General features: G+C 36.4%; 1 long non-coding RNA gene across 1 annotated transcript; it reads left to right on the top strand.

The window, feature by feature from the left end:
• Positions 1–1,053: 1,053 nt before the first annotated feature.
• On the top strand, positions 1,054–21,126 carry LOC112948056. Its single transcript, XR_003249528.1, has 2 exons — positions 1,054–1,131; positions 20,716–21,126. It is a non-coding gene; the product is annotated as an uncharacterized LOC112948056 (long non-coding RNA).
• Positions 21,127–23,033: the final 1,907 nt, after the last annotated feature.

Below are 23,033 nucleotides of genomic sequence, written 5' to 3'. Positions count from 1 at the left end.
ATATTAGTATGCTTCATTCATAACTCAAGTTGAAAGGGGAAGGGGAAAAAAAAGAAAAAAAGAAAAGGGGAGAAAAAAAAAAAAAAGAAACAGAAAGGAAACAGAAACATGAGAAGAAGGGGAGATCAAAGGATCAGCCGTGAAAGGGAAAAAAATGCTTTTCAAGTGCACTGTATTTTTTTCTCTTGGTAATGGATTCTCATCACAAACCCAAAGCAAAGCACCCATCATATTGTGGGCATATAGTATAAATTTATTAAAAAAAAAGAAAAAAGTTTGTTGCTCATTAGAAGTGGCTGCCTTTTCTGAGAAGACACTTGAAAGCTAAGAGCAGAGAGTGAGAAAAGTTACAAAATCAGAAGATTTAGAAAAAGAAGTGAATTTTTTAAAAAACCAAAASCAATTATTTACAGGAGTCAAGCAAAAGATAACTGCTTGCTATAACTGCTACAGAAACCATACTACAGCTCCCTCTCTCCACTCCAGGGGTAGTAAGGACTTTTTAAGCCTATCAGGAACAACATTGAGGTGGATCTGGTGTCATAGGCCAAAAAAAATAAAATCTCAACTCAGGGCATTCTACCTTCTTTAGTTTATCACTAGCCTATGTTTATCACTTAACATAACCTTGTACTTCTTGATTGAGGCAATAAAAGAAAAAAAAAGAACAACAAAAACAGAGCTATTTAACTATTTAGGGAAACACCTTTCCTCCTCCATTCCAAGGCTTACCTTAAGCACCTTCTCCCAGTTTCTACATTTCTCCTTCCTTTCCCCTCACCCCAAAATCAATGCATCTGTGTGAGAGTAGTGCTCCACCTCCTGCTCTTCCACCCACAAGGGTATAAAAAACATGTCAAGAAGCATTCAGTTTGGCTTGAAAGCTATATTACAAGTACTTTTCTTTGTTTTGTGTTATGTGGATCCTCCAGTTGGGTAAATATATCTTCCTGGGCTCCTCAGAAGAGCATTAACGTCTTTTGGAAYCAGACAGACCAGTGCAGAGGATGTGTATGTAGAGTGCAGCTTGTGGCAGGGTATGAAAAGTAGACATCTAGCAAAAAGGATTTTGAAGAAAATAGTGGACTTGAGCTAGCATCAATCCACAAGTTTCTTCTCAGTATGATGAAGGTAAGCATATTGTAGAGACCAGTAATGAGAATCACACTTTTTTATTGTTATTGGACTGTATATTGCAATGGCTATATCTTCCTTTAGTGCAGCTTAAACTTGTGTTTTCAGTATATTGCTAAATCCCTCTGCTAAACTTAGGTAGTATTGCCTGATATTAAACACTACACTCTCTGTATGGAATATTAAACCTGGTGAGAGCATGTTGAGCTCTCGCATCTCTGAACCATCAGCCTCTCAAAAGGTAAASCGATTTGACTCTTGTGTTGTGAAATACACTATAGATTCTTGGAGAACTTAGGCTTTATAAGGTGGATGCAGCATAAGAATGTGGAAGAAAATGTTAGGTTGTGTCAGATGGGACAGAGCAAGCAGTATGTAAAAGAGAAAATACTGTTACATTTGAAATATTGGTTGAGACATTATGGGTCTGTAAAGAAGTCAGCTTCTTGAGTAGGGGAGACAGACCTTGAGCCCACAGGTGGATTCTCTATGTTCACATTTCATCACCAGCATTAAATATGGAACTGAGATTACACTGCAGAAAGAGCCACTGTGCGGCTCAAAAGGGATGTTTTCTCCTTTACATCTATGAGTTTGGCCTGAAGTGAGYGCTCATTGTTGTGTTTGTCTATCGTCCCTTTGGGTTACTGCGCAGATGGGATGTTCTAACAGGCAGAGGAATACTGTATTTCCTGTGAGTATAATCTAGGTCTTGTGCACTTTTCTAGGAATAAATGTAAGAAGACATTATCTAATAACTTCAAAGYGAAAGACATTAATACTGGCAGAAGGAGGAAAGATTGAAGTTAAGTCAAAAACTGACATCTGGGAAAGATAGTAATTGTACAAACGTTATTCTTGGTGTAAGAGCAGGATAAATATAGTTTGCTGCAGTCATTGGCTCTGAAGAAATAAAGAGAGCTCATTCATATTTTTTATGGTCTATGGGCTGTAAAGATCACTTAGGTCATCACTTCATATTGTATTAGGTAAACATTTAAGAAGTAAATACATTTTTTTTTCAATTTTGCTGCAAGCGGAGAAATAGACCATGAAAACTCAGGAGAAAGAGCTTGATGTTTTAACACTATTATTTTTCTGAGCTAAAGCTTCAGTACTGGAGGTGTTCACAGCCCCATATTTAATGTACAAGCCTCAACACCTCCGAAAAAATATTGCATTGAGGTTGCTGTAGAAGTATTGTGCACGTTGAGGTTCTCACATTGGAGTACYAGAGCCATCTTGCTCTTGATGGTGAAGTAACGGAGAACTTGAAATCAGAATGGCTTGATTCTAACCAGAATTCCATATCTATCCTCTCGTCTGGCTGTACCCAGTTACTTAGGCTAAAATCTACATGAATTGTTGTAGCATCCTACTTGGGGATACAAACATAATATGCACTTTGTCTGTTAACTTGGTTGCAAAGAACACCTAAGTCACTTCTCAGTGAATGAGAGAAAAGTATTTCCATTGGCTGACTAATGAAAAGAAAGTGATATGAATTACTTGAGTGATCCACAAGCACTTGCATGCTGATTGGAGTATTGATTAGAATTAGATAAWGGAAATACTTAGAATTGTGAATTTCTGCATTTCTGTCCATGCAGAAGTTCAAGGTGTGTAGAGCTCTCTGTTTCAGATAATATACCAAAAGCTGGAATCTACCTTTTTATTGTAAAAGAGGTAATRAAGTTTTCATCTTAGGCAATTCATAGTACTTCTAAATGAAAATGCCTATTGATAAATGTTGGTCAATGCTCAGCCATCAAATTTCATGGGAAAATGGCAAGAGGGAGCTTGACCGTAAAGAGTGATGCTTAAGATGATATGATGGTAAAAGTCCTTATTTCTCAGTTTCTACTCCTAAGGCATCAGGAAAATTTTCACAATGCTCTGAATGTTTTTAAGTCTCATAGGACTGTTGGACTGCTTAATAATTAACTAGGATAAATGCATAACAACTCTCAACATATTGTCACACAAGATGTCTCCATTTGAGTTTCCACAARCTGTCAGGATATTTCAGATATTACTGTGGCCTTTTGATGAAAACAGGATAAAGCAGCAACCTACATGGGGTGCAGGAAAAAAAAAAATGAAAGTTAAGAGTGAAAGTTTTAATTTTGAAGTTTAAATGATTTGTTAGTGGCAACCTCAACTATACTTTTACTGGTTATTTTACCCAATTAAATTCCTTAGATAGGTTTGCTATGCTTTAAAAATGCATGCTCAAGTTTTGATCATTTTTTTTGTTCTCTTAAGTTCCTTTTGTGTTTTCTACAGTGTGAACAGTAGAAACGTTACTGCAGTAAATTGCCTTTGTTTTGCCTTGTACATATCATAAAAGTGTGTATTATCTTCATTTGTCTTCCTTCTTCTCACTTAAATATGTACAAAATTATTTCTGAGGATGAATAGGGAGAGTAAATAGGTGTAATGATGTTTTGTGTTACTGATGAGAAATTGTTGTGCCCTTACATTAAATGGGGTAAGAACAGAGTGAACTGATAAAACAAACAACACAGGTAATTTTTTAGTTAAAAGACCTTGTTTCTCGGTTACATCCTTTTTTAGTAAACAGTAATGGACTYTGAAGGGGACAGAAACTTTTTTATATCCAAAAAATTTGATGTCCCTTTCTGAACTGTTCCTGGGGGAAAAAATATTCTTTGGAGGAAGCATATGCGCTCTCCTCCCATGGATTACCTGCTCTTCCTACAAAGAAGGAATAAATACTTCTCCATGCCCCAACATGATCTCTTTAGATCCCCTCTGTGACACCGTCTTACTCCACCTAGCATTTCTAATGGATTCCTCTGTAGCAGGCAGAGTTAAAAGATTTTTCTTGTTGTGTCTATAAAAGAACCCCAAGAGCCTAGAGAGTTCAGGGGAAAAGAAATAGCCAAAATGCCCATGGGGACTTTAAGGCTTGAGTTATAAAGTCAGTAGATTAAAACAATTGAATCCATATAAATCAACTAACAGGGCCTAAGGGGAAGCAGGGTAATGTTCTGAAAATATCCAGAATGGTGTAAAATACATGGGTCATACTTATGGGTCACAAAAAGAATAGCAAGTGATGGAATGAGATTAGGAAAAGGCACTTTCACTTGACAAAGCCTATTTATTTTGTGCAACAATCTTCCAGCMAAAGGGATGCAGGTGGTTATTCTGACTCATTAATAGATGGGCTGAACAATACATTAATAAGTGAAGTGTAAATACCTTCATTTCCAGAATTAAAAGAAAAACTGGCAGGATCTCTTAGAGAAACAGGTATTTTACCTTTCAAATACCCATGATTCTATCATATATGATCCCTTTCAATTATCAAAGCATTGGGCTCATTTCAGCAACATGAGTCCCATTAATGTCAAAGGGAGAGTCAAGATTAAAAACCCCAGGCATCACTTTAAAAATGTAGGAATTAAAATGATATAACTTTTCACCACTGGAGAAACCAATTCCCCAAATATGAGGCTCTTCTGTTTTTTTTGTTTGTTTGTTTGTTTGTTTTGTTGTTGTTTTTGTGTTTTTTTTTTTTTTAACAGGACCTACCCCTGCTTATTCTCAGCATTCAAAAATAAATACTGAGGCCAGGTCACAATTAACCAAGAGGTACTGATTGTGAAAAACAGAAAATTAGGGACCTAATATTAACTATTAAAGAAATTAAACACATATTTTTTCTAAGGAGAGCATCTTTTGAAGGCTAATCAGTAGTATGGTCCTACATATTATCTAAGAAATTGGAAATTACTGTCTAYTAAACCCAGCTTTCAAAAGCTCCGGAGCTTCTGAAAAGCCTCTTTAAAAGGCCTCTAATTTTTTTTTTTAGTCTGGGCTTGAATTCTTGAATGTTTTTCTCTTAAATGGAAATTCATTGTTTCTACCTTCATATGTATGTTTGCATTTGTAKATGTTTTGTAAGTATGCACATACTTACATACATGCTTTGTCTCCAAAAGGATGCACAAACATTTCAGAATATRTAACTCTAATTGCCTGCTTTTTTCTTTTTCAGATTATGCTCTCTATACTCTATTTTCCTTTTGCTGTATTGGCAAAGAGTTACAAATGTCCTATTTGCTTTCTTTTATCTCATTACATTATTCAGTGATTATCTGGATACATACATTCAGAAAAATCAGCAAGTAACTTTTAAAGAGGTTTAAGAACAAGCAAATGTATTTGTTAAAGAATGAAGCATGAGATTAAATTGAAGCATGAATGAAATAGTTATTTATGGCAAAAGATCAACAAGGATGCTAAAATGGCTGTGGTCCCACTATTCTAATGCCAGAAGTCATGATGGTCTCAATACTTGCAGCTATCAATAAAGTCTAGCTGACAGCTAATGCAGAAGGAACATTTAAAGCCCCGTGCAGTGCTAAGGTTGGACTTCACATTCATGTTGCCTATCTGTTGAAGCCTTTGACTCTGTCCTGTGAAGACTGAGGGGAAAAAAGGTTCACTTGCCTTAGTGGTTAAGTAAGCTGGAAGTTTGAATATGCTCTGCATCAATACTTCTTGTTGTAGGCACCTGTACTCACTAGTGTGTTGAGCTCATTCCTTTTGAGGGATCAAGATGCTCACTGTCTAGAGTTCACCACTTGCAATATGCATGCTTATTCATGGAGCAGTTTGCTCTCTGGTATGTATAGAATTCCCAGCAAAAGGTATGCATTTCATTGATGGTGAAGTTATGCTATGGCCCTATGGTCTGAGAGCTGTAACAGATTGAAGTCTAACTGCCTTCTGTGATAGGCCAGGTGATAGCATTTTATGTTAACTTCAACAAGATTTTCAACACATTTCCTGCAACATCTTTGCATCCAAATTGTGGAAATATGGATGGATGAGTGGACTACCAGATAGGTACAGTACGGTCCTGAGTGCACCAACAGAGTCTGTAACCTTTCCTTCCTCCTCTACTGGGAATTGTCTCATCAAAATATGCTTGTTTGAGAATCACTACAGGTGGCTGTTGTTGTTGAACATGAAGCTCTGGACCTCCTCTTCTTTTCTTATTTGAGTAATGTGGGACTGTACCCTTGTCAGGGAAGTCACTGTCTTGCCTGTCTTGCTGTTGCATTTGACCCCTGGCTCTTGCTGCTCCCTGGCAGTGGGTGGCAAGCTGCCTGGAATATCAGACTCCGAGTGGTGTCACTGATTTGGGATCTGACTGGTGGCTGCTTAGTGCAACTTCTTAGGAGTTAATACTAGATCCAATACTGCTTAACATCTTTATTAGCTGCCTGATAGATCRTCAGAATGACTTTTAGCAACTGTATTGATGACATGAAATTCAAGGGAGGAGTGGATACCTGATGGTTTGGTAGAGCTATTTAAAGTCTAGCTGACAGCTAATGCAGAAGGAACATCTCAACAAACTGAAAGAATGGACTGCTAGGAATTTCATAATGCTGAGCAACGTTTTTCTAATGTCCTGGAATAACCCAGTTCAAACTGAGGACCTTATTCAGCCCACACAGACTGAGCATTGACCGACAGAAAAGGAGATGGCTATCTTGGTTGATGAGTTCAGCAYGTCCTTAATGAAGGTTACCTACAGGGAGAACTGCACTGGTGAATATTGATCTTGAGGAGCACAACTAGTAACTGATAGTCAGACTTTGTATCATTGATCATGTTTAAGCTCAGATGTCTGGTTTATATCCACCCTTTAGTCCCTTATCCAGTCCAATTCTTCCACAGTTGGCTACTGTAATGCTCTGGAAAATCATAATGAGAGCTTTCCTAAAATCAAGGTAAATGATGTGCATTGTTCTCCCTTCATCCACAGAATAGCCATTTTATTATAGAAAACAATCAGGTTTCACAAGCGTATTTCACCCTTAGTAAAGCTGTGCTGGTTGTGCCCAAACTCTTCCTATTTTTTAAAGTGTCTGGGCATGGTTTTAAGGAGGATGTGCTATAAAATCATTCAAAGAAAGTCCCTGTCTTCACCAATGGAGTGGTGGGGTGGAATGTAACTTCAACAAGTTCGTTGTGGCTTCCAGATTGAGGTGAGCAGTCATTTCAAYGAGGATAAGGCTGCCCTTCAGAAGTGCATTATCAGGGCCAAGAAATWGGCTGACAGAAGCCTCATGAAGCACAACAAAAGCAAATGGAAGACTCTGCATCTGTAATGCCAGATGAAGACTCGAGTATTCCTGAAGGTTACTTTAAAATGCTGAAATTTATCATTTCTACACTGGGGAAACCAATTGCAAAAACAAATGTTAAAATATGGATAGGAAGCAGCTCTGTATAAAAGAATGTGGAAGTCTTGGTGGATCAAATATTTCTTTTCCCCCACTGTAAAATATAACCAATATTTATGTTGGTAGCACATATATAKAGAGAGAGCTCTAAAGGCATGTATAGGCTAAGGTTTATATGTAGACTTGCTTTCTTTTATTAAGACATTTAGTATATATAGGAGGGGATGGTGCCCTCTCTAGAATATTAACCTTTTTTTGAGGTCTAAACTAGATGGAGCAGATTTTGAGACTATGGGGAGAACTATATGCAAAGATTTCTTATTGAAAGGATCATTTTTGTAATTATTTTTGCAGTTGCTCTTTTTCTCATAATAAGATTTTTTTCACCAGAATAACCAACTTTTCTGTTTAGTTCATAAATTGGGTATTTTTTCCTTTTTAATATTGTAATATCTTTCAATATAAAATGAAAACCAGACAAAATGAGGGAGAACTGAACAGTCATGAGAAAAGAAAAGCAAAATTATTAAATGTAAAATTTACTCAACTTAGACTCAGCCACCTGCACAGTCTCAATTGTTAAGTTCTCATATCAGAAAAAGAAATATTTAGAAGTGGTGGCTGTGTTAGAATATCAGCTACTGGATACAAATGAGGGTATACAGTGAGCTCCACTGAATATAAGTTATTATTACAAGTGTGTTTAGTGATGACAAAAAGTGCTGCATTTGTTCTCTGGAACGGTTTATCCACAGACTAAAATGTTCCTTTCTGGCCTTCAGACTGTGAAAAATAGCCATGACTRCCAACTCTTCTTCAGTGAAGGGTTGCTGAGTTTCCTTGGTTCTCCTCTAGAGGAACTCACCTCTGTCTATCTGTGAAGAGGGGCTTCATTGATATTGATAGATGCTGGATTTCAGTAAGTAACCTCAGGGTAATCATCTTTGCAAATTATAACTTTGAGTCTTTTTTTCAATTAGGACTTTTCAAACTGAAATTAAAGCAGCCTACCTCATGACTGGGTATAATAGGAGACAAAACCTAACCATAAGAAATCTCCAGATTTTCAGTTCTGTAATAGTAGTATAAGCATCGTTTGCTCCCCTAGATCCCATAGAACTTCTTATGATCCAAATCCCATATAACTGAAGTCAGTTTTACCTGAAGTTGTTAACAGAGGTGATGGAAAATCCAAGTGCTGGTTTCGCTTGTCTCAGCAGTGACCCATTGATGCTGAAACGTATAGAGCATTAAACACAGAATGGATTTGCTAAATAGAAAGATTACACACAGCACAGCAGAAACAATTCACTGTAGATCCAGAGGGCATTCATTCGAGCAAAATGAAAATAAAAAGCAAAACAAACAAAACTCCTCACATCCTAATGCCAACACTATTAATGTGTGTAAACAATAAGTTAACTCACTGACATTCTTCATTTGGGGGCAGAAAAGGTTTTTMCCAGAAGACAGAATTGAGAGGGATATATTCATTACTCTGTTGAGGTAAAAATCACTTGGCAGAAAATATAGGTGATATGGCTGATAAGCAGAGCAGATTCTTAATTTTTTTTACTCTTTACCAATGTTATTTTTTCTTTTTATCCCTTTCTTAAGGACATAAGAACAATACAAATATATCACACAGTAACTGTTATATAATACTACCACAGCATGCTTTGGTGGTATTATATAGGGTTCAGAGAGACAACCTGGGATAAATTCATATCCTTCCCTTGGAAATCAATCTGAATATCCTCTGAAATAAGAATATTACAGCACTATGACAATAACTTAATGAAAGGTATTATATAGTATGAATAGTCATAACTCTATTTGGGAATTAAAAAGAGTCTCGGTGTTTCAGATACAGTAGTAGTAATGCTTGGGTATTAAAACATATGGAAATAACACCAGAGATTTAGAAAATTTATCCTAAAATGGAGTCATAAATTATCCTTCATTTTAAACTTATGAAGGACAGTTCTTAGACGTAGTTCTCATTTCTCATGTACATATACAGTGTGGATGAATTTACATGCTGAATTTCTACAAGAAATTTTATACTGTTATTCATGAAAATTGTTGTTTCATCTTAGAATAGCTCCAGAATCGTATGTATACATAGTTTGTAAGTAATTCTCCCATTCAATCCAGAGATTTTCTTTACTTTCTTGTCATCAAAAACCGACCATTTTTTCAATTTTTGCGCAGCTGTTGTGGYGTGTAGTCCCACCAAAGATACTTTCAGTAATACCTACAGAGACTGATAGCAATAGAGAGTAATTTCAGCAGAACCCAACACCACTTCTCAGCTTTAACAAGGGCTCAACTAAAACAAGAAAAAAAAATAAAAAATAAACAAACAAAACCTCATTAGATTGAATCAATAAATAACAACAATGGTGAACATTATGGCAGGAAGCATTTACCTTACTAGAGTAAGACCTGAGTCCAAGTTTGTCCAGGTTTGGGTTCTGGTCATTGCAGATCCCTTGATGGATGCAAAACAGTTATTTTTAATAGCACTTCGTACTTCTAAGTGGTAATTGCATGAATGAAAACATATTAAATGAACAGCCCTGGGTGTCAAATAAAACAATCCTTCTGACAGAGGAAAGAGACTTACAATAAACAGTTCCTTTCTATACACAAAATTAAGAATACAGGGTTAAGTTCAAGAGTCTGGTTCTAGTTTTCAGAACCCACAGAATTAGCATGAATTAGTGCAGGTACTCCCTTCAGTTCTGTGACCATAACTTCATAAAACAAGAGGAGATGGAATTTTGGAATGCTGAAGTCATTGGGTCTTTCTTAAACAGCCATTAGAGAATGAAATGAACTGCCCTAAGGAATAAGCAAAAGTACTTATTTCTTTCCTTTACTTAGAAAAGGAGTCTAGGATGACTAGTTCATACTGAGATGTCTAGCTTAGATGTTTTAACCTAAGTGAGATGAATTCTTCCCATTCACTTCAACTAACTATCAGTCTGAAAAATAGGCATCTCATCTAAGCTAGTTGCCTGGACTCCATCTGTAGTCAATGGAGAAAAATAAGTACMTCCTGAGGGAAATTCATTCCACGATACTTGGTTATCTTTCTTTGGAGGGAATAGGCCCTCCTCCAGAAGTGTTTTTAACCAGCAAAGGAGCCATGTTGACTGTCATATGTTACTCTAACTTTTAGATGCCTGAAGTTGGCTGGCATAGATCAGAATCTTAACCAAAATAGTGTCTTTTCCATAGATATTAAAGTTATATATAAAATAGAGAAGCAGAAGGAATTTTACTGTTGGCTTCTTCAATAGTGGATGGATTTTGCTCAGACAGCTAGTTACAAGTCATATAGAAAAACATAAAGTATGAGTGAAAGAATAATAAAAGTGAGAAAGAGAAAAAATATAAGAAGTAACTTYTGCAAGCCCTGTGAGAAATAAGTCCATTTATAACTATTTTATGCATGGTTAAACTGAGCTACAACTAAGTTTACTTTCAAAAGCTAAGGGAGAGAGATCTGCAAATAGGGCCTGGAAATTTTTAAACTATTGCGCACACATGAACTTCTAGATAGACAGAACTCCATTGTGTGAGAGTTAAGGCTCCCATGAATGAATATTAAAAAGTACTTGAATTTGAAAATATTCAGAGGAAAAAATGATCATATACTTTAAGATTCCCAGCTCATGGAAATCAGCAAAGAGATGCTCTGCGTTCAGCTACCCACATATTTCTTACTATATAAATTCCAGTCTTTATTCCAGTCCAGTATTTACAAAATTCACTCTAAATGAATTCAGGAGAGGAATTTTAAAATAATAAAAAAAAAAGTTGTTTTACTATTTTTATTTTAATCCATGCAGATAGAAATAGATTGAAATTTGTTTATTTTCCTTTTTAATCACTATATTCCTTTTATTTCCTCTCCTCTGGATCAATCTAGCCAGTTGCTTACACCTAAACAAAACAGCTGTTGCTCCAGTCTCATGATGAGAAAGTATGTGTTTGTTTGGAATTAAAAATTGAACAAGATAAGTAAATATGGTACTTTTTTTGCTTCTGCCAGAGCATGGAAGAGGTGTAGTGTAGTTCCCCCCCACATATGTATTAGTGAATCCTTTATTCTTTTTTATTTAAAATTCAAATGTGTACGGGTTTGAAAGGAAGATACGATTTGAAGTCAGCAGCACTCACCCCTGAGGAGTTTTATATACTATAATAGGAATGAAAAGTTAGTCTGATGAATGACAGTCACACATAGGAATCATGCATCCAGTATCTGTATGCCTGCATGTAAATACATGCGCAGAATGCAAGCCACTGCTGGAAAAGAGGTATGATTCAATTACAGTTCATCTTCTCAGAATAAAAAACCCTTGACATAGCTTTACTTTTTGTCTTTCACATTATCTCTATAGATCTGCTGAAATGAATGACATTATAACACTACAGAGTATCTGACATTCCTACCATTAAATTCTGGTAATGACTTCATAACTCTTTCCATAAAGCATAGCTGTGTCCCTAAAAATGGAGTTGGCTTAAGAAATCTCTAATGTTTCCTGCACCCATTTTTCCTGCTTCATTATTTTTATATGCATTTTAGATTGTGTTTTCTTTTTTGGTTTCACAGAGTTTTGGAGATTTTAATCATCACTTTGTCGTTATGATCACAGAGCATTCCCTGTACTATAATGCTTCAGTCAATAGATAAAACTGATTTTTTTTTTTTTTTTCTGTAATCACTTTACTCCAAGAATTGGAGCTTAAAAAGACAAACAAATAAAAACCTCTAATTATTGCAAGACTTGAAATAAAATGAAGACAGCTGGAAATAGATTATCAGCAAAGTCAATGCAATGTTTGCCTAGAGGAGAACGTAAGGTCAGCTCTGTAGACTTCTTGGAACTGATCTCCTGACAGCGTAAACAGAGCTCTACCAAAGTTAATTTACACCAAATGAAATCTTCTCCCTTCTTTATTTTGTTTTGTTTATCTTTACATTGCAGCATTGCTGCCTCAGAGCCCAGTGGTGAAAAACAGCAGGAATAACCTTACAGAGGCTTTTGTATATTTGTAGCTCAATGCCAAGAGCCTTCGGAGGTCTGAAAGAACAGCCCACTACTACAGGTCATTTGTACTTCTTTCTGTATCAGCGATAAATTCCAGCACACAATTCTCTGCTGTGCAAACAAATAATAAGAAAATAGCAAAAGCGCAATTTTCGTTTCTCTGCTGTGTAGGCAGTATTCTAAAGACCAAGCCTGCGCAGTTCAGAGGGGTTGGGAGTTGTCACTATTCAACCAAGAGAATGAAGAAAAAAAAAATGACTAAGGCAAAGGCTTTTCAAATCTTTCCAGGACTGACAACTGTTTCAATAAGACATGTAGATGAAGCTGAATATTTCCATGCACTTCTTTCTAGCAGGATTTTTCTTTTTGTCCATTAAAAGAAAGTTGCAGCTAATGCTTTTATCATTTTGCTCATCTGTGAAGAAAATAAGTTTGTTTTGCTTACTATAAATACTGTAGTTTTCCTCTTTCTTTTCTACTTTTTTTTCCTTTTAAATCCTTCTTCTGTTGCACTTGACATCTTATTTACAGATAAAGGAGAAACACCTTATATATCTGTATGAATATATGATAGGGTTTGCTGTGAGGCTAATCCAAGAACCATCGTGTGTCCAAATCCAAATATTACCAACATTAAAAAAAATAAATAAATAAAAAGCAGCTGAAATGGTTAAACACACTCTTTTGAATTTCTAGCCCTTTTCCTGCTGTGATGCTAGTCCTTTTCTTGTTCCTGTGGGTACCAAGGTTTATTCTTTCCTTGTCCTGGTGGCAGCAGGGAGTGTCATGACAAGTTATTAGTTATTATGTGGAGTCTTTCAGTGGTAGGAGGTTGTTAGATCCTAGAGTGAAGGAGAAGAAACTAACTAAGGTAATCTTTGCATTTGCTAGCATATAAAAAGCTCTTTCTTTGTTGGTCTGCAGTTCAAAATTATACCTGAATTTGTAATATATAGTGGTTTTTCTATGTTAGATCTATTTTTTTTTTCTTAGCATCTAAACCTCTTTTGTCTAGCTCTAAGTCTGTGTTTATTTAACCAACTTTTGGTGAGTTTATAGCCAGTGCCAGCAGGAGCTTCATCAATCAAGCAGTGCTTTATTCCTTTCTACTGCATCACATGTCTTCACTTCTCAAGACATCTCCTGTCAGGCAACAACTATATTTCTCCATGCTTTATCATTGTGTTAGGGTCATAAATATTTCATTCCACATAGAATAGCTGCTTATTTCTGTTACCTCTGTAAAACTATTGTTGTATCATACAAAGATAAAATAGATTAGCCACAGAACTCTGATCAATTAGGGAAATTGTTACAGTAAAAAAAGAAAAAAAGTTTTAGGCAGACTGAGGAAAGCTTAGAGCGAGCCTGACTAGCCTGGAGCTTTGTAAACTTGGGATAAAACCTGTGACTTGCCACCATCTTTGACAATAAAGCATTATAGGGATACAAAGTAACCACCTTTCTACTTTCTGTTCCCCTTTTTTCCTTCCTTTTTCATTATTTTTTCCTGTTGAAATTGATCTCTTAARCCTCATATGTTTCCACTTCTGAAAGAAATTTAGGAAATTCCCCTATTAATGTTTCCAGAAAAAAAAAAATATATATTTTGCAATAGTAACATTCATTAGTCTAGAAATCTATAAAGCCAGTAGTCCATATTTCCTTTCCTGGTATCACCATATTATGAATTTTACTGTTCAGTGTCAGGTACATTTTCTCTCAACAAGAAAAGGTCTTTATAGGGCATTACATATGCCCAGATATCATGAAATGCATGCTGTGAAAGCATTTTTCAATTGTATACTGTACACATTGCTCTTATCAATTCACATTTGTCCATTGCCTCTTGTGCTGTAGTGGTCACCATGAGAAGTTTGGCTCCATCTTCTTTACATCCTCCAATCAGGTATTCATAAATATGGATAAGATCATCCTGAGATTTTTCTTGTCCAGGTTAGCTAGTCCATGTTATCTCAATTCCATGTCAGAGAGATGCTTTATTCCCTTAATCATCTTTATTGCCTTATGCTGGACTTGCTCCAGTATATCCATGTCTCCCTCTGGTGTGCCCAGCACTATATACAGCACCAGCACTGAGTAAGGAGAAGTATCACCTCCCTCCTCCTGATGATGAAGTGCTCTCTTAATGCAGGGATACTGTTGATCTTGTGCAAGCGTGTTATCTTCTGCTTTGACCCTGAAGGAGATGTACAACAGTGACAATTGGCTAAGTTTGCCTTCAAAATGGGACTTTCATACATCAGTTGGTACCTGGTGCTTTACATTATTTTTATTACCATTGAAATAATGYTCATTGGGTCTGGTCTCCCTGGCTAGATTCTAGTCTGCTAGGCTGCTATCATCAGACCTTATTTTTTTTCCCCAGATATCAACTATGTTTTCTGTATAACTCTGTTTAGGTTTTTAAATTATTCTGTGTTTTTTTTTAAGGGGTAGAGGTAGAGTTTACGTCACTGTACTGATAAGTGATGTAAGTTGACTAATTTACATTCTCTGACTACAATAGCACTGTCACTATAACTGCTACTATTACTATATCTTGCCATTTTGTTTCAGCTCAATATTCTTCTCACCCTCATTTAAATTATTATGCATCATTTTTGCATCCTGTTAAACATTTCTTTCATTTCTCCTCTGAAATTACAAGCTATAGTGATCCCTGTTTATTTACTCCTTATATGGACTAGAAAGTTTTTTGTGTTGTTTTTATCTAGGGAAGAGGGTAAGTGAGAGTTGCAAATACCTGGGAAAAAGGAAAGAATAGTGAAAAAAAAAAAAAAAGGAAACTTAGAACTTATATTCTGTAACAAAGAAATGATTATTTGATGTAGCCATTCTTAACTAGAATGAAAACTACTAAATGTTGCTATTTCTTATCAAATCTAGAGTAAAAAGTGATGTAAATAAACATGAGTTTGTTTTATTCAAATAATTGGCTTTAGTCTTCTTGAAATAAATTCTACTTTTTCCATCCTTTCAATGACCCAAAATAGATTACTCTAATATACGCATAATAAGTGAAAGTCTTTGGTACTGTAAAAATATGGTTGGATACTATTTTGCCCTTTTTGGTTAAATCATACCTATCAGCAAAGGTTTAGATTCTTATCAGATGAGATTTTTCTAGTGGAAAAAGATTTTTCCCAGGCAAAATAGAAATATTAGTTGAAAAGATTATCTGCTAAAACACTTTGGGATTCCTCAGGCTCGAAGGAAATGTGAACTAATGCTTTCTTGCCTTCTTATTGACTGGAAATTTGTCCTATCCTACAATACCGAACAGCTCCAAAAGTTTATTCTATCTGCTCAAAACGCCTTTCAAATGAACATGCGTAGCCTGTTCCAGCCTGCTTTTATCAGCACCATTAGACACTCAAAAATAAATAAGATGAGCTAGTGAATGAATGCACAATAAGGTCATATAGATTGACCCAAATGTCATTTATGGTCCTTTTGCCATAATCTGTGATCTTCTTTAGTYTAATTGCTTTATATTCTTGTTCCTTTCTGCATTTGGAAATGATGGGCTATGGTAATTCCTCCTGCCATTTCACTTGCTTCATTCAAGTTGCATCATGAATAGATTTGGCCCTAAGTGTCTCAAGGCTTTGTAGAAACCCATCAGAAAGACATGACATTCTTTGCAATTATGCACCCTCAATCACCACCTAGGATTTATCATGCCCTACTATCGTGCTTCTTGCTGCCATCAAGTGGGGAACAGGTGGGAAAAGAGATTTCATTATGGTTAGTTTATCTCTGCAGACAGGAGGCTTTTGAGAACAGAAGAGAAAGTGTGATCCATCTCAGTAGTGGCCTGATAAAATCCTTGTCATCTGCAGTTTTCCTTTCAGAATTTTTTCTTATTTGGGAGTATTTCATCTAAATCATCACTCTTCGGGCAGTCCTGTGTGAATCATAATCTTCTCTGATATCACTATCAGTGGGAATGGTGCTGTCAACATTTATGTCAATGCTGAGGTTGTAATTTCTTGACAGTAATGTTTCTCTCTTGATATAACACTGTTCAACTTGTCGGGAGCTCCTGCTCGGTGCTTGCTCGCTAAGAGAACACTGTCCTATCCATGCATGTGTGAGGTTGAGAAGCCATAGGCTTGCCTATACCACATTTATTTGATCAGGCTTTTCTGTGACTCTGGGAATTCACTGGTACTGAATGWAGGTGGTTTAAGGATGGGAGAGACTCAGGATTGCTCAGTCATCAGATTTTCATCCTGAATTTATACACAACTATATAATCAATGTTAGTTCATGAAGGTCTTTAGAATAAGCATTACATGTGTCCTTGCATGCATCATAAGCAGCATATAATAGGTATACACCTTACAGCAAATTAAAAAGCTTCCATAACAAAAAAATCTTTATCCCTAAAGTTCTAAAATGCCACAGAGACAAGAAGGATCAAGTATACAGCTAATAGATTATTTTAAAATCCTCAAGATTGTTTTTCCCTTATAGTATAAAAAGAAAAAAATGTACGCATATTTGCCAATRCCATGTAAAGTTTTAATAGAAATGAACTATCAAATCCCAGATAGAAAACTCAAAGTGGAACAAATACAGAAAGGGACTACTTGCATGATCAAGGCTATGGAGCAACTTTCCAGCAAACTGGAAAGCTTGGCTTGCTGAAACTTTCAAAATGAAAGGGATATTAGAGAATTTGATTGCTGTCCATCACAAACCAACATCAGGGAAGTGGTAAGGGGAACAGCAGAGAGAGAAGAGGCCTRTTTAAGCTAACGGGCAATGTTTGCACATAAGCAAATGGGCATAAAGTGCTGGAAATAGATTTGAGATAGAAATTGGAAGARTTTTCTTTCCCATTAGAGAAATGATGTTCTGTACAAGCCTATAACCAGAGACCTGGGAGCAAAAAATACTAATTTATTTTAATATGGAAAGTGATGAAGTTCATTTTACATGCTGTTCACTATAGCAAAGGACTTTATGATCTCAAATGTTTCCTCCCATTTTTATCATTCTCTGAAAAAGGAGAGGAATATTCACTAGAGTATATTTATTCATCTGTGTTTTGAAAATCACATTTGTGTGCGAGTACATTGAATATAAAGCTAAGTCACACAACACTTCCTCAAAAAATTTAGTAGTCCTGTGGGTGGTATGGACTTCTGGCCATCTACAAGACTGGGCCAAACACAATTATAAAGCGGAASAGATTTGTTTGGATATATCCTCTACCAGTTTAAATYCAGTATTTTTTGYTTGTTTATTTTTGTTTTGAAGTATATATATTGCAGATTAGGCAAGCTCAGAGTAAAGGAAAGGAACATTATTTCCTTTACAGCATAGTGWGGAACAAAATGTAGTTCCCTGTTCATATTAAAATGAATCTTTAGTATAAAGACTATTTGGGGAAAAAAAGTATGACTTTTAGCTATTATATAAATTGTTTCATAATTCAATCTTGACTTCCTCTGAAGTTATCCTTTCTGCAGCTGAGTTTGCAGCCCTCTAATAGCTAGCTGTATCAGCATTTAAAAAGACAGCTGGTGAACTGCTCTGTTAAGTCATTAGACTGCCTTCATAACCCAGAATCTTTGTATAACTTTGTATTACTTTAATAGTCYTTGTATTACTTCAATAATATTTCAGGGTCAAGCTGGAGTCCTTAGTTGACAACCAGAACAATTAGTTTGATAGATACATATTCAATGTTGGAAGTTTCAGTAGCCCTCCATTTAAATCTGTCAGTCTTTAGCTAACAATAACTGAATTCCTGGCCTTTCTCCAGGGATATTCGGTTTGGTATCATGGTCCTAGAACCATGCTTACCATCTCTTACTTCTGTGTTTCTCTTAATAGGATATTTAAGGTTGTAAGGGTCCTCAGAGGTCATCTAGTCCAACCCCCCTGCACATGCAGGGTCACCTAGAGCATGTGGCACAGGGCTGCATCCAAGCGGATGGAAACCCATGGTTCTGGGAAAAGCTTATGTAAGATTTTATCCCTTTTAAACCTCACAGAATTTGCAAAGTAACTGAGCGTCCAAAACCACAGCTTGCATTCTGCAACTTGACAGTTAAACTGTGGTCACCTCCTATTCTTAGAGGTGAATCACTGCCTTGTGAGTATGTCACTTACCCTCTACATCTTCTTGGGAGGCTTGCTAACTTTTCTTTCAGCATACTGATGAGGACAGTACATAGAGTATGATATTCAGATTATCCAAGTTTCCACTGAAAGGAGGGTTGTGCTGTCATCACTTCTGTGTGGTCTTACAGAGAAAAGAAAATGGAGTTTGAAATCAATTTTAACTTTGTTTCACTTTTTTCCCCACAACATAATTTGTGAAAGATGAAAAATGTATTCCAGAGCAGCTGCAAATCTTAAAAATTTCATGAAAAATAAAGCTTTCTCAGAACTTTATGATCATTTTAAGTTTAGCAGAAGTAGTTTCACCACTTCTCTCTACTGCACAATTACATATATAGCAACCATTTTTTTCTTCTTCCCATTAATATTGCTTCCTGTGGCTTATTCCCTGGAAAATCAGGTCTCTATTTTCAGTCAGTCTGGCTCTACTTTAAAAYAGAAATTGTTCACCTGTTTGCACAGAGTTCCCTCAGTCACTGCAGCAGATGTACACAGCTCAAATGCATCCGTCCTATATATCCTGTTAGCAGCTGCTTGTCCTAGAGCAAGAGGAGCATACAACTCACTCATCAGAAGACATAAAAAGGAGTCTTCTGAAGAAGTCCAGGTTGTGAGCCAATGGGCACTTCCTCAGAAGGTGCAAAGACTTAGGAAAAGCTGAGTGGTTTATAGCAGACTCACCTGGATTTCAGGCTGGAAGGAGATGTGCCTTTTGACCTACAGTGTGATAAGAAAGAAAAGGTTCATATGACATGTGCTGAGGGAAGGAACTTATATATGAGAGTAATCAGCTCATGATCATGAGAATCAGCTGTTCAGACATATCTGGCATGTGATGATCATAGCCCATCAGAAAGGCCATGATGCTGTGTTGAAGATGAATGAAATGCACACCTCTTCAGGAGGAAAGAGTGAAACAGGAGGTAGTTAGATMTGAGTCTCACTTCCCTAAGGTGAGACTTGTCATATCTGCCTTTTGGTGTACAGTTCAATGACTGCTCACTAGAACTAGATCTGTTCATTTCTGCATGCTCTCCTGTAAATGGTAAAATTATAATGAAGAAATAATGGAATTTTTAATGAAGTAATCACAAATACCTTCTGAGTTACTTTTGGATGCCAAAAGTTTTAAGCTATGTATGATAAATATTTATTTCTTCAGTTYAAGTTAAAAATAATAACACCAATAAGTTAGTGTTATGGACTTATTTGGTTGGTGAACATAATATTCATCAAAATCTGACAGCAAATATTGTAGAATTTTTACTAGGGTTAAGGGTGTACTTAATTTCCAAAGTTTTCTCCTTCTGAGCAAGGTCATGTGGCCTGTGCTGTACATAGTCTCAAATCTCATTTCCATGTTTGTGTATAACTTTTATTGAGATAAAACAATGGAGTTAAAGATCCTGAGGGAAATGAGGAAGGCAAGTAGCAGAATAATGAATGACTCTTAAGGAAAGCAGACTTTTTTTTTTTTTTTTTTTTTCTTCTCCTTCCAAGGTACCATTTGTGGGATTTTGTGCCCTGAAGGGCAAAGGGGCCTGGGATAGCTGTTTGATTTTTTTCAAGGGCAAAATTGAATTGCAAGAAAATCTATTTCGATCTGCAGGACATTGAGCAAGTATGGCAAGAGCACAGCTTGGTTTACTGAGTTGAGTTCAAAAACAAAAAAGAATCAGGATGTAGACGGTGAAAGCCATGATAGGTTACTCGGGAGGAGAGTTGAAATGTTGCACAGAGATGCAGTGATGAAATTAGGGCAGCTGAAATTCATCTGGAATTGAAATTGGTAGGAGCAGCAAAAAAACAAGGAAAAAAGAGTGTCCACCAGAGAATGAGATCAGAGACCTAGTGGCAAGGGCGTGGAAGAAGGCAAAGTACTCAGTATTTTCTTTACTTCCTTTTTTAATAGTGTGGTTTGCTTTCTAAACTAGATGCCTATAAACATAGGGAATAGCAGTGTCTGTAGGAGTGTAGTACTCCATACTACAAAAATCAAGTTAGGGAACACTAAGGAAAACATCACATATACAAATCCATGGAATTAGATGCGACYCATCTGCAGGTACTGAAGGATCTGAATAACATCCTTATAAGGCCATTCTCTGTCATTTTAAAAGGTCATGATGACTGGGAAAKGATCCTGAAGACTGAAAAAAGGCAAACATCAAACCTACTTCCAGGAAAGGCAGGAACTGAGATTGAGTTAAGAAATTACAGGCTTCTCAGTCTCACTTCAGTGTCTAGAGTAGTCAGACTTTGGAAAAAGTTGTTTGGAAAAAGTGTGGAATCACCAGCTTTGAAGATGTTCAAAGCTACAGGACAAGGCTTCAAAAATGGACCTTTTTGGAGTAAGGAGTGGATGGTCTCTAAATGTCAACTTTTCAATTTAGACTGTGCAATGTTTCTGCAGTTTAACTGTCATTCCTCTTGTGCTCTGTTTAGTCTCAATTTCTGAACAATGCCCATTGTGTGTGTTTAATCATGTTCTCCTATCCTGGCTCTGGATCTTATTAAAACGAACTCTAGCTTATGGAATTTTGTGGGATTTTTGTTCGTTTGGTTATTTTGGACAGAGACCACTGTTGTGAAATTGAAGCTGCTTTTCTATTAGAAATATTGACCAAGTGCACTGATCACTAAGACTTGCTCCCTAACATCCCCTAATATTTACATACTTATTGAACATTTGCTTTCTCCCTTCTGCCCCACTGTTTCCATCACAAGCAAAAGGCATACAGCTGGGTCTTTCTGGTTTGGAGATATTTTAAGTTCATCTCCTATATCTGACAAATCTGCAGAGTAACTTACAGACACAGACCAAAGTCTTTACTGTGAGAGACAAACAGAGGCAAAGATAGCTATTTGATTTATTGAAGTTCATATTAGATACTCTTGTATGGGGAGAAAAATGATGTATTCTGGAATTTAGGCTAGTCTCATATTGACTAGTCTCCATGGAATTTTAAGTCCCTAGAATGTCAAAAATTGCCATAATATTCCTTCCAATGAGATTACTGTCATAAGCATCTGGAGAGAAAGTCCATTTTAAAGGAATATTCATGAAGCTTATATTCCAAATATGTAATTCTGAGAAATGTCACAGCGATTGTTAGAGTTACAGTCACTAATTAGAGAGTATACAAACTACCATGTGATTTATGTGTTCCATCAAAACTGAACTAGGATTTTTGGTGTTTGATACTCATAATGAATTTGTGTTCTATATGCGGATCAAACTTCAATTGCAAAAGTCACTCAGTGAATCATAAAAATGGAACAAACAGATGCAAGAAAATTGTGGTTGTCTTGCTGAGAAACAATTGAAGGAAAAAAAAAAGATAAAGGTACTGGATCAATTATTCACTGCAAATTACACACTCTGCGACCATGATCATTATAACCCCTTCACATCCTGTTACTCTGCACTCCATTATGTCTGCTTACCCCTATGGAGCCTGCCCTTTTACCTTCCAGACACTCCCCCCTTTTCTAGCTGTCAAACAGTGTGTTTCATTCCCCGTTTAAAGGATTTCTTCTTTCTCCTTTGTGTGCTGCCTGTATCCTGCCATCCCTATCTCTTCTCCTTGCAGTTCCATCACAGTAATGGCTTTCAAGACTAAAATGGTGGGGGAAATGCTGGTTTAAAGACCATCGGGCTTCTATTCACGGGGACACTATTGAAAACCAAACTGGTTTCTTAAAGTTCCCACTGAAGTGTAGAAAAACGTTCTTTCTTTCCTCCTTCTATTAAACTGTCAAATTTTTTTATATTTTTACCAAAGTCTTCAGACTGATTCTTGAAACCTCTGCTGACAAGCAGGAGCTCTGTATGGCTTCCATAATGAATAGCACTAAATAACTTTTAACAGATCCTGCCTTTATCAGCAGGGCTCAGCACAAGAAAGGATAATGCACAGTGATTTTGGTATTGATGACACACAAGTATTGACTTATGGGTTACTTGTTAATTTGTGGGGGCTTATTAATGATGCTTCTTCAATTTACCATTTAACCTTCCAGAGTGCCTCTGCTATTCTGCCATGAAAGAACCCAGACATCAGCCCTTCTATGGCTGCTTTAAGGAGGTGTAATGTCATTCTTTGAATTTTGAATTTTAAGCAACAAATTGAAGTGAATTGGCCAAAGTCTGACAGGAAAATTAATTAAAAAACAAACAAACAAACAAACAAAAACCTCTTGCAACCCATATCAGCTCCTTAAATGCTAAATTCTTTCCCCACAAAGCACAGAAGAATTGCTGCAGTATTCTAGACTTCACAGTACCTCAAGCTACATTATGCTCTGAAGGTATAAATTTATATTTCAAGGATAATAGAGACTGAGAAGGAAAGTAGACACACAAAGATATATAGAAAGTTTGCCTTGTACTCATCTTCCTGATTATTCAGCAATGCAGTAAGTATACATATATTGA

This window comes from Nothoprocta perdicaria, unplaced genomic scaffold, assembly GCF_003342845.1.
Source record: "Nothoprocta perdicaria isolate Ctin4 unplaced genomic scaffold, notPer1 scaffold_10, whole genome shotgun sequence".
NCBI lineage: Eukaryota > Metazoa > Chordata > Aves > Tinamiformes > Tinamidae > Nothoprocta > Nothoprocta perdicaria.
This window is presented reverse-complemented; position numbering and strand designations above follow the sequence as displayed.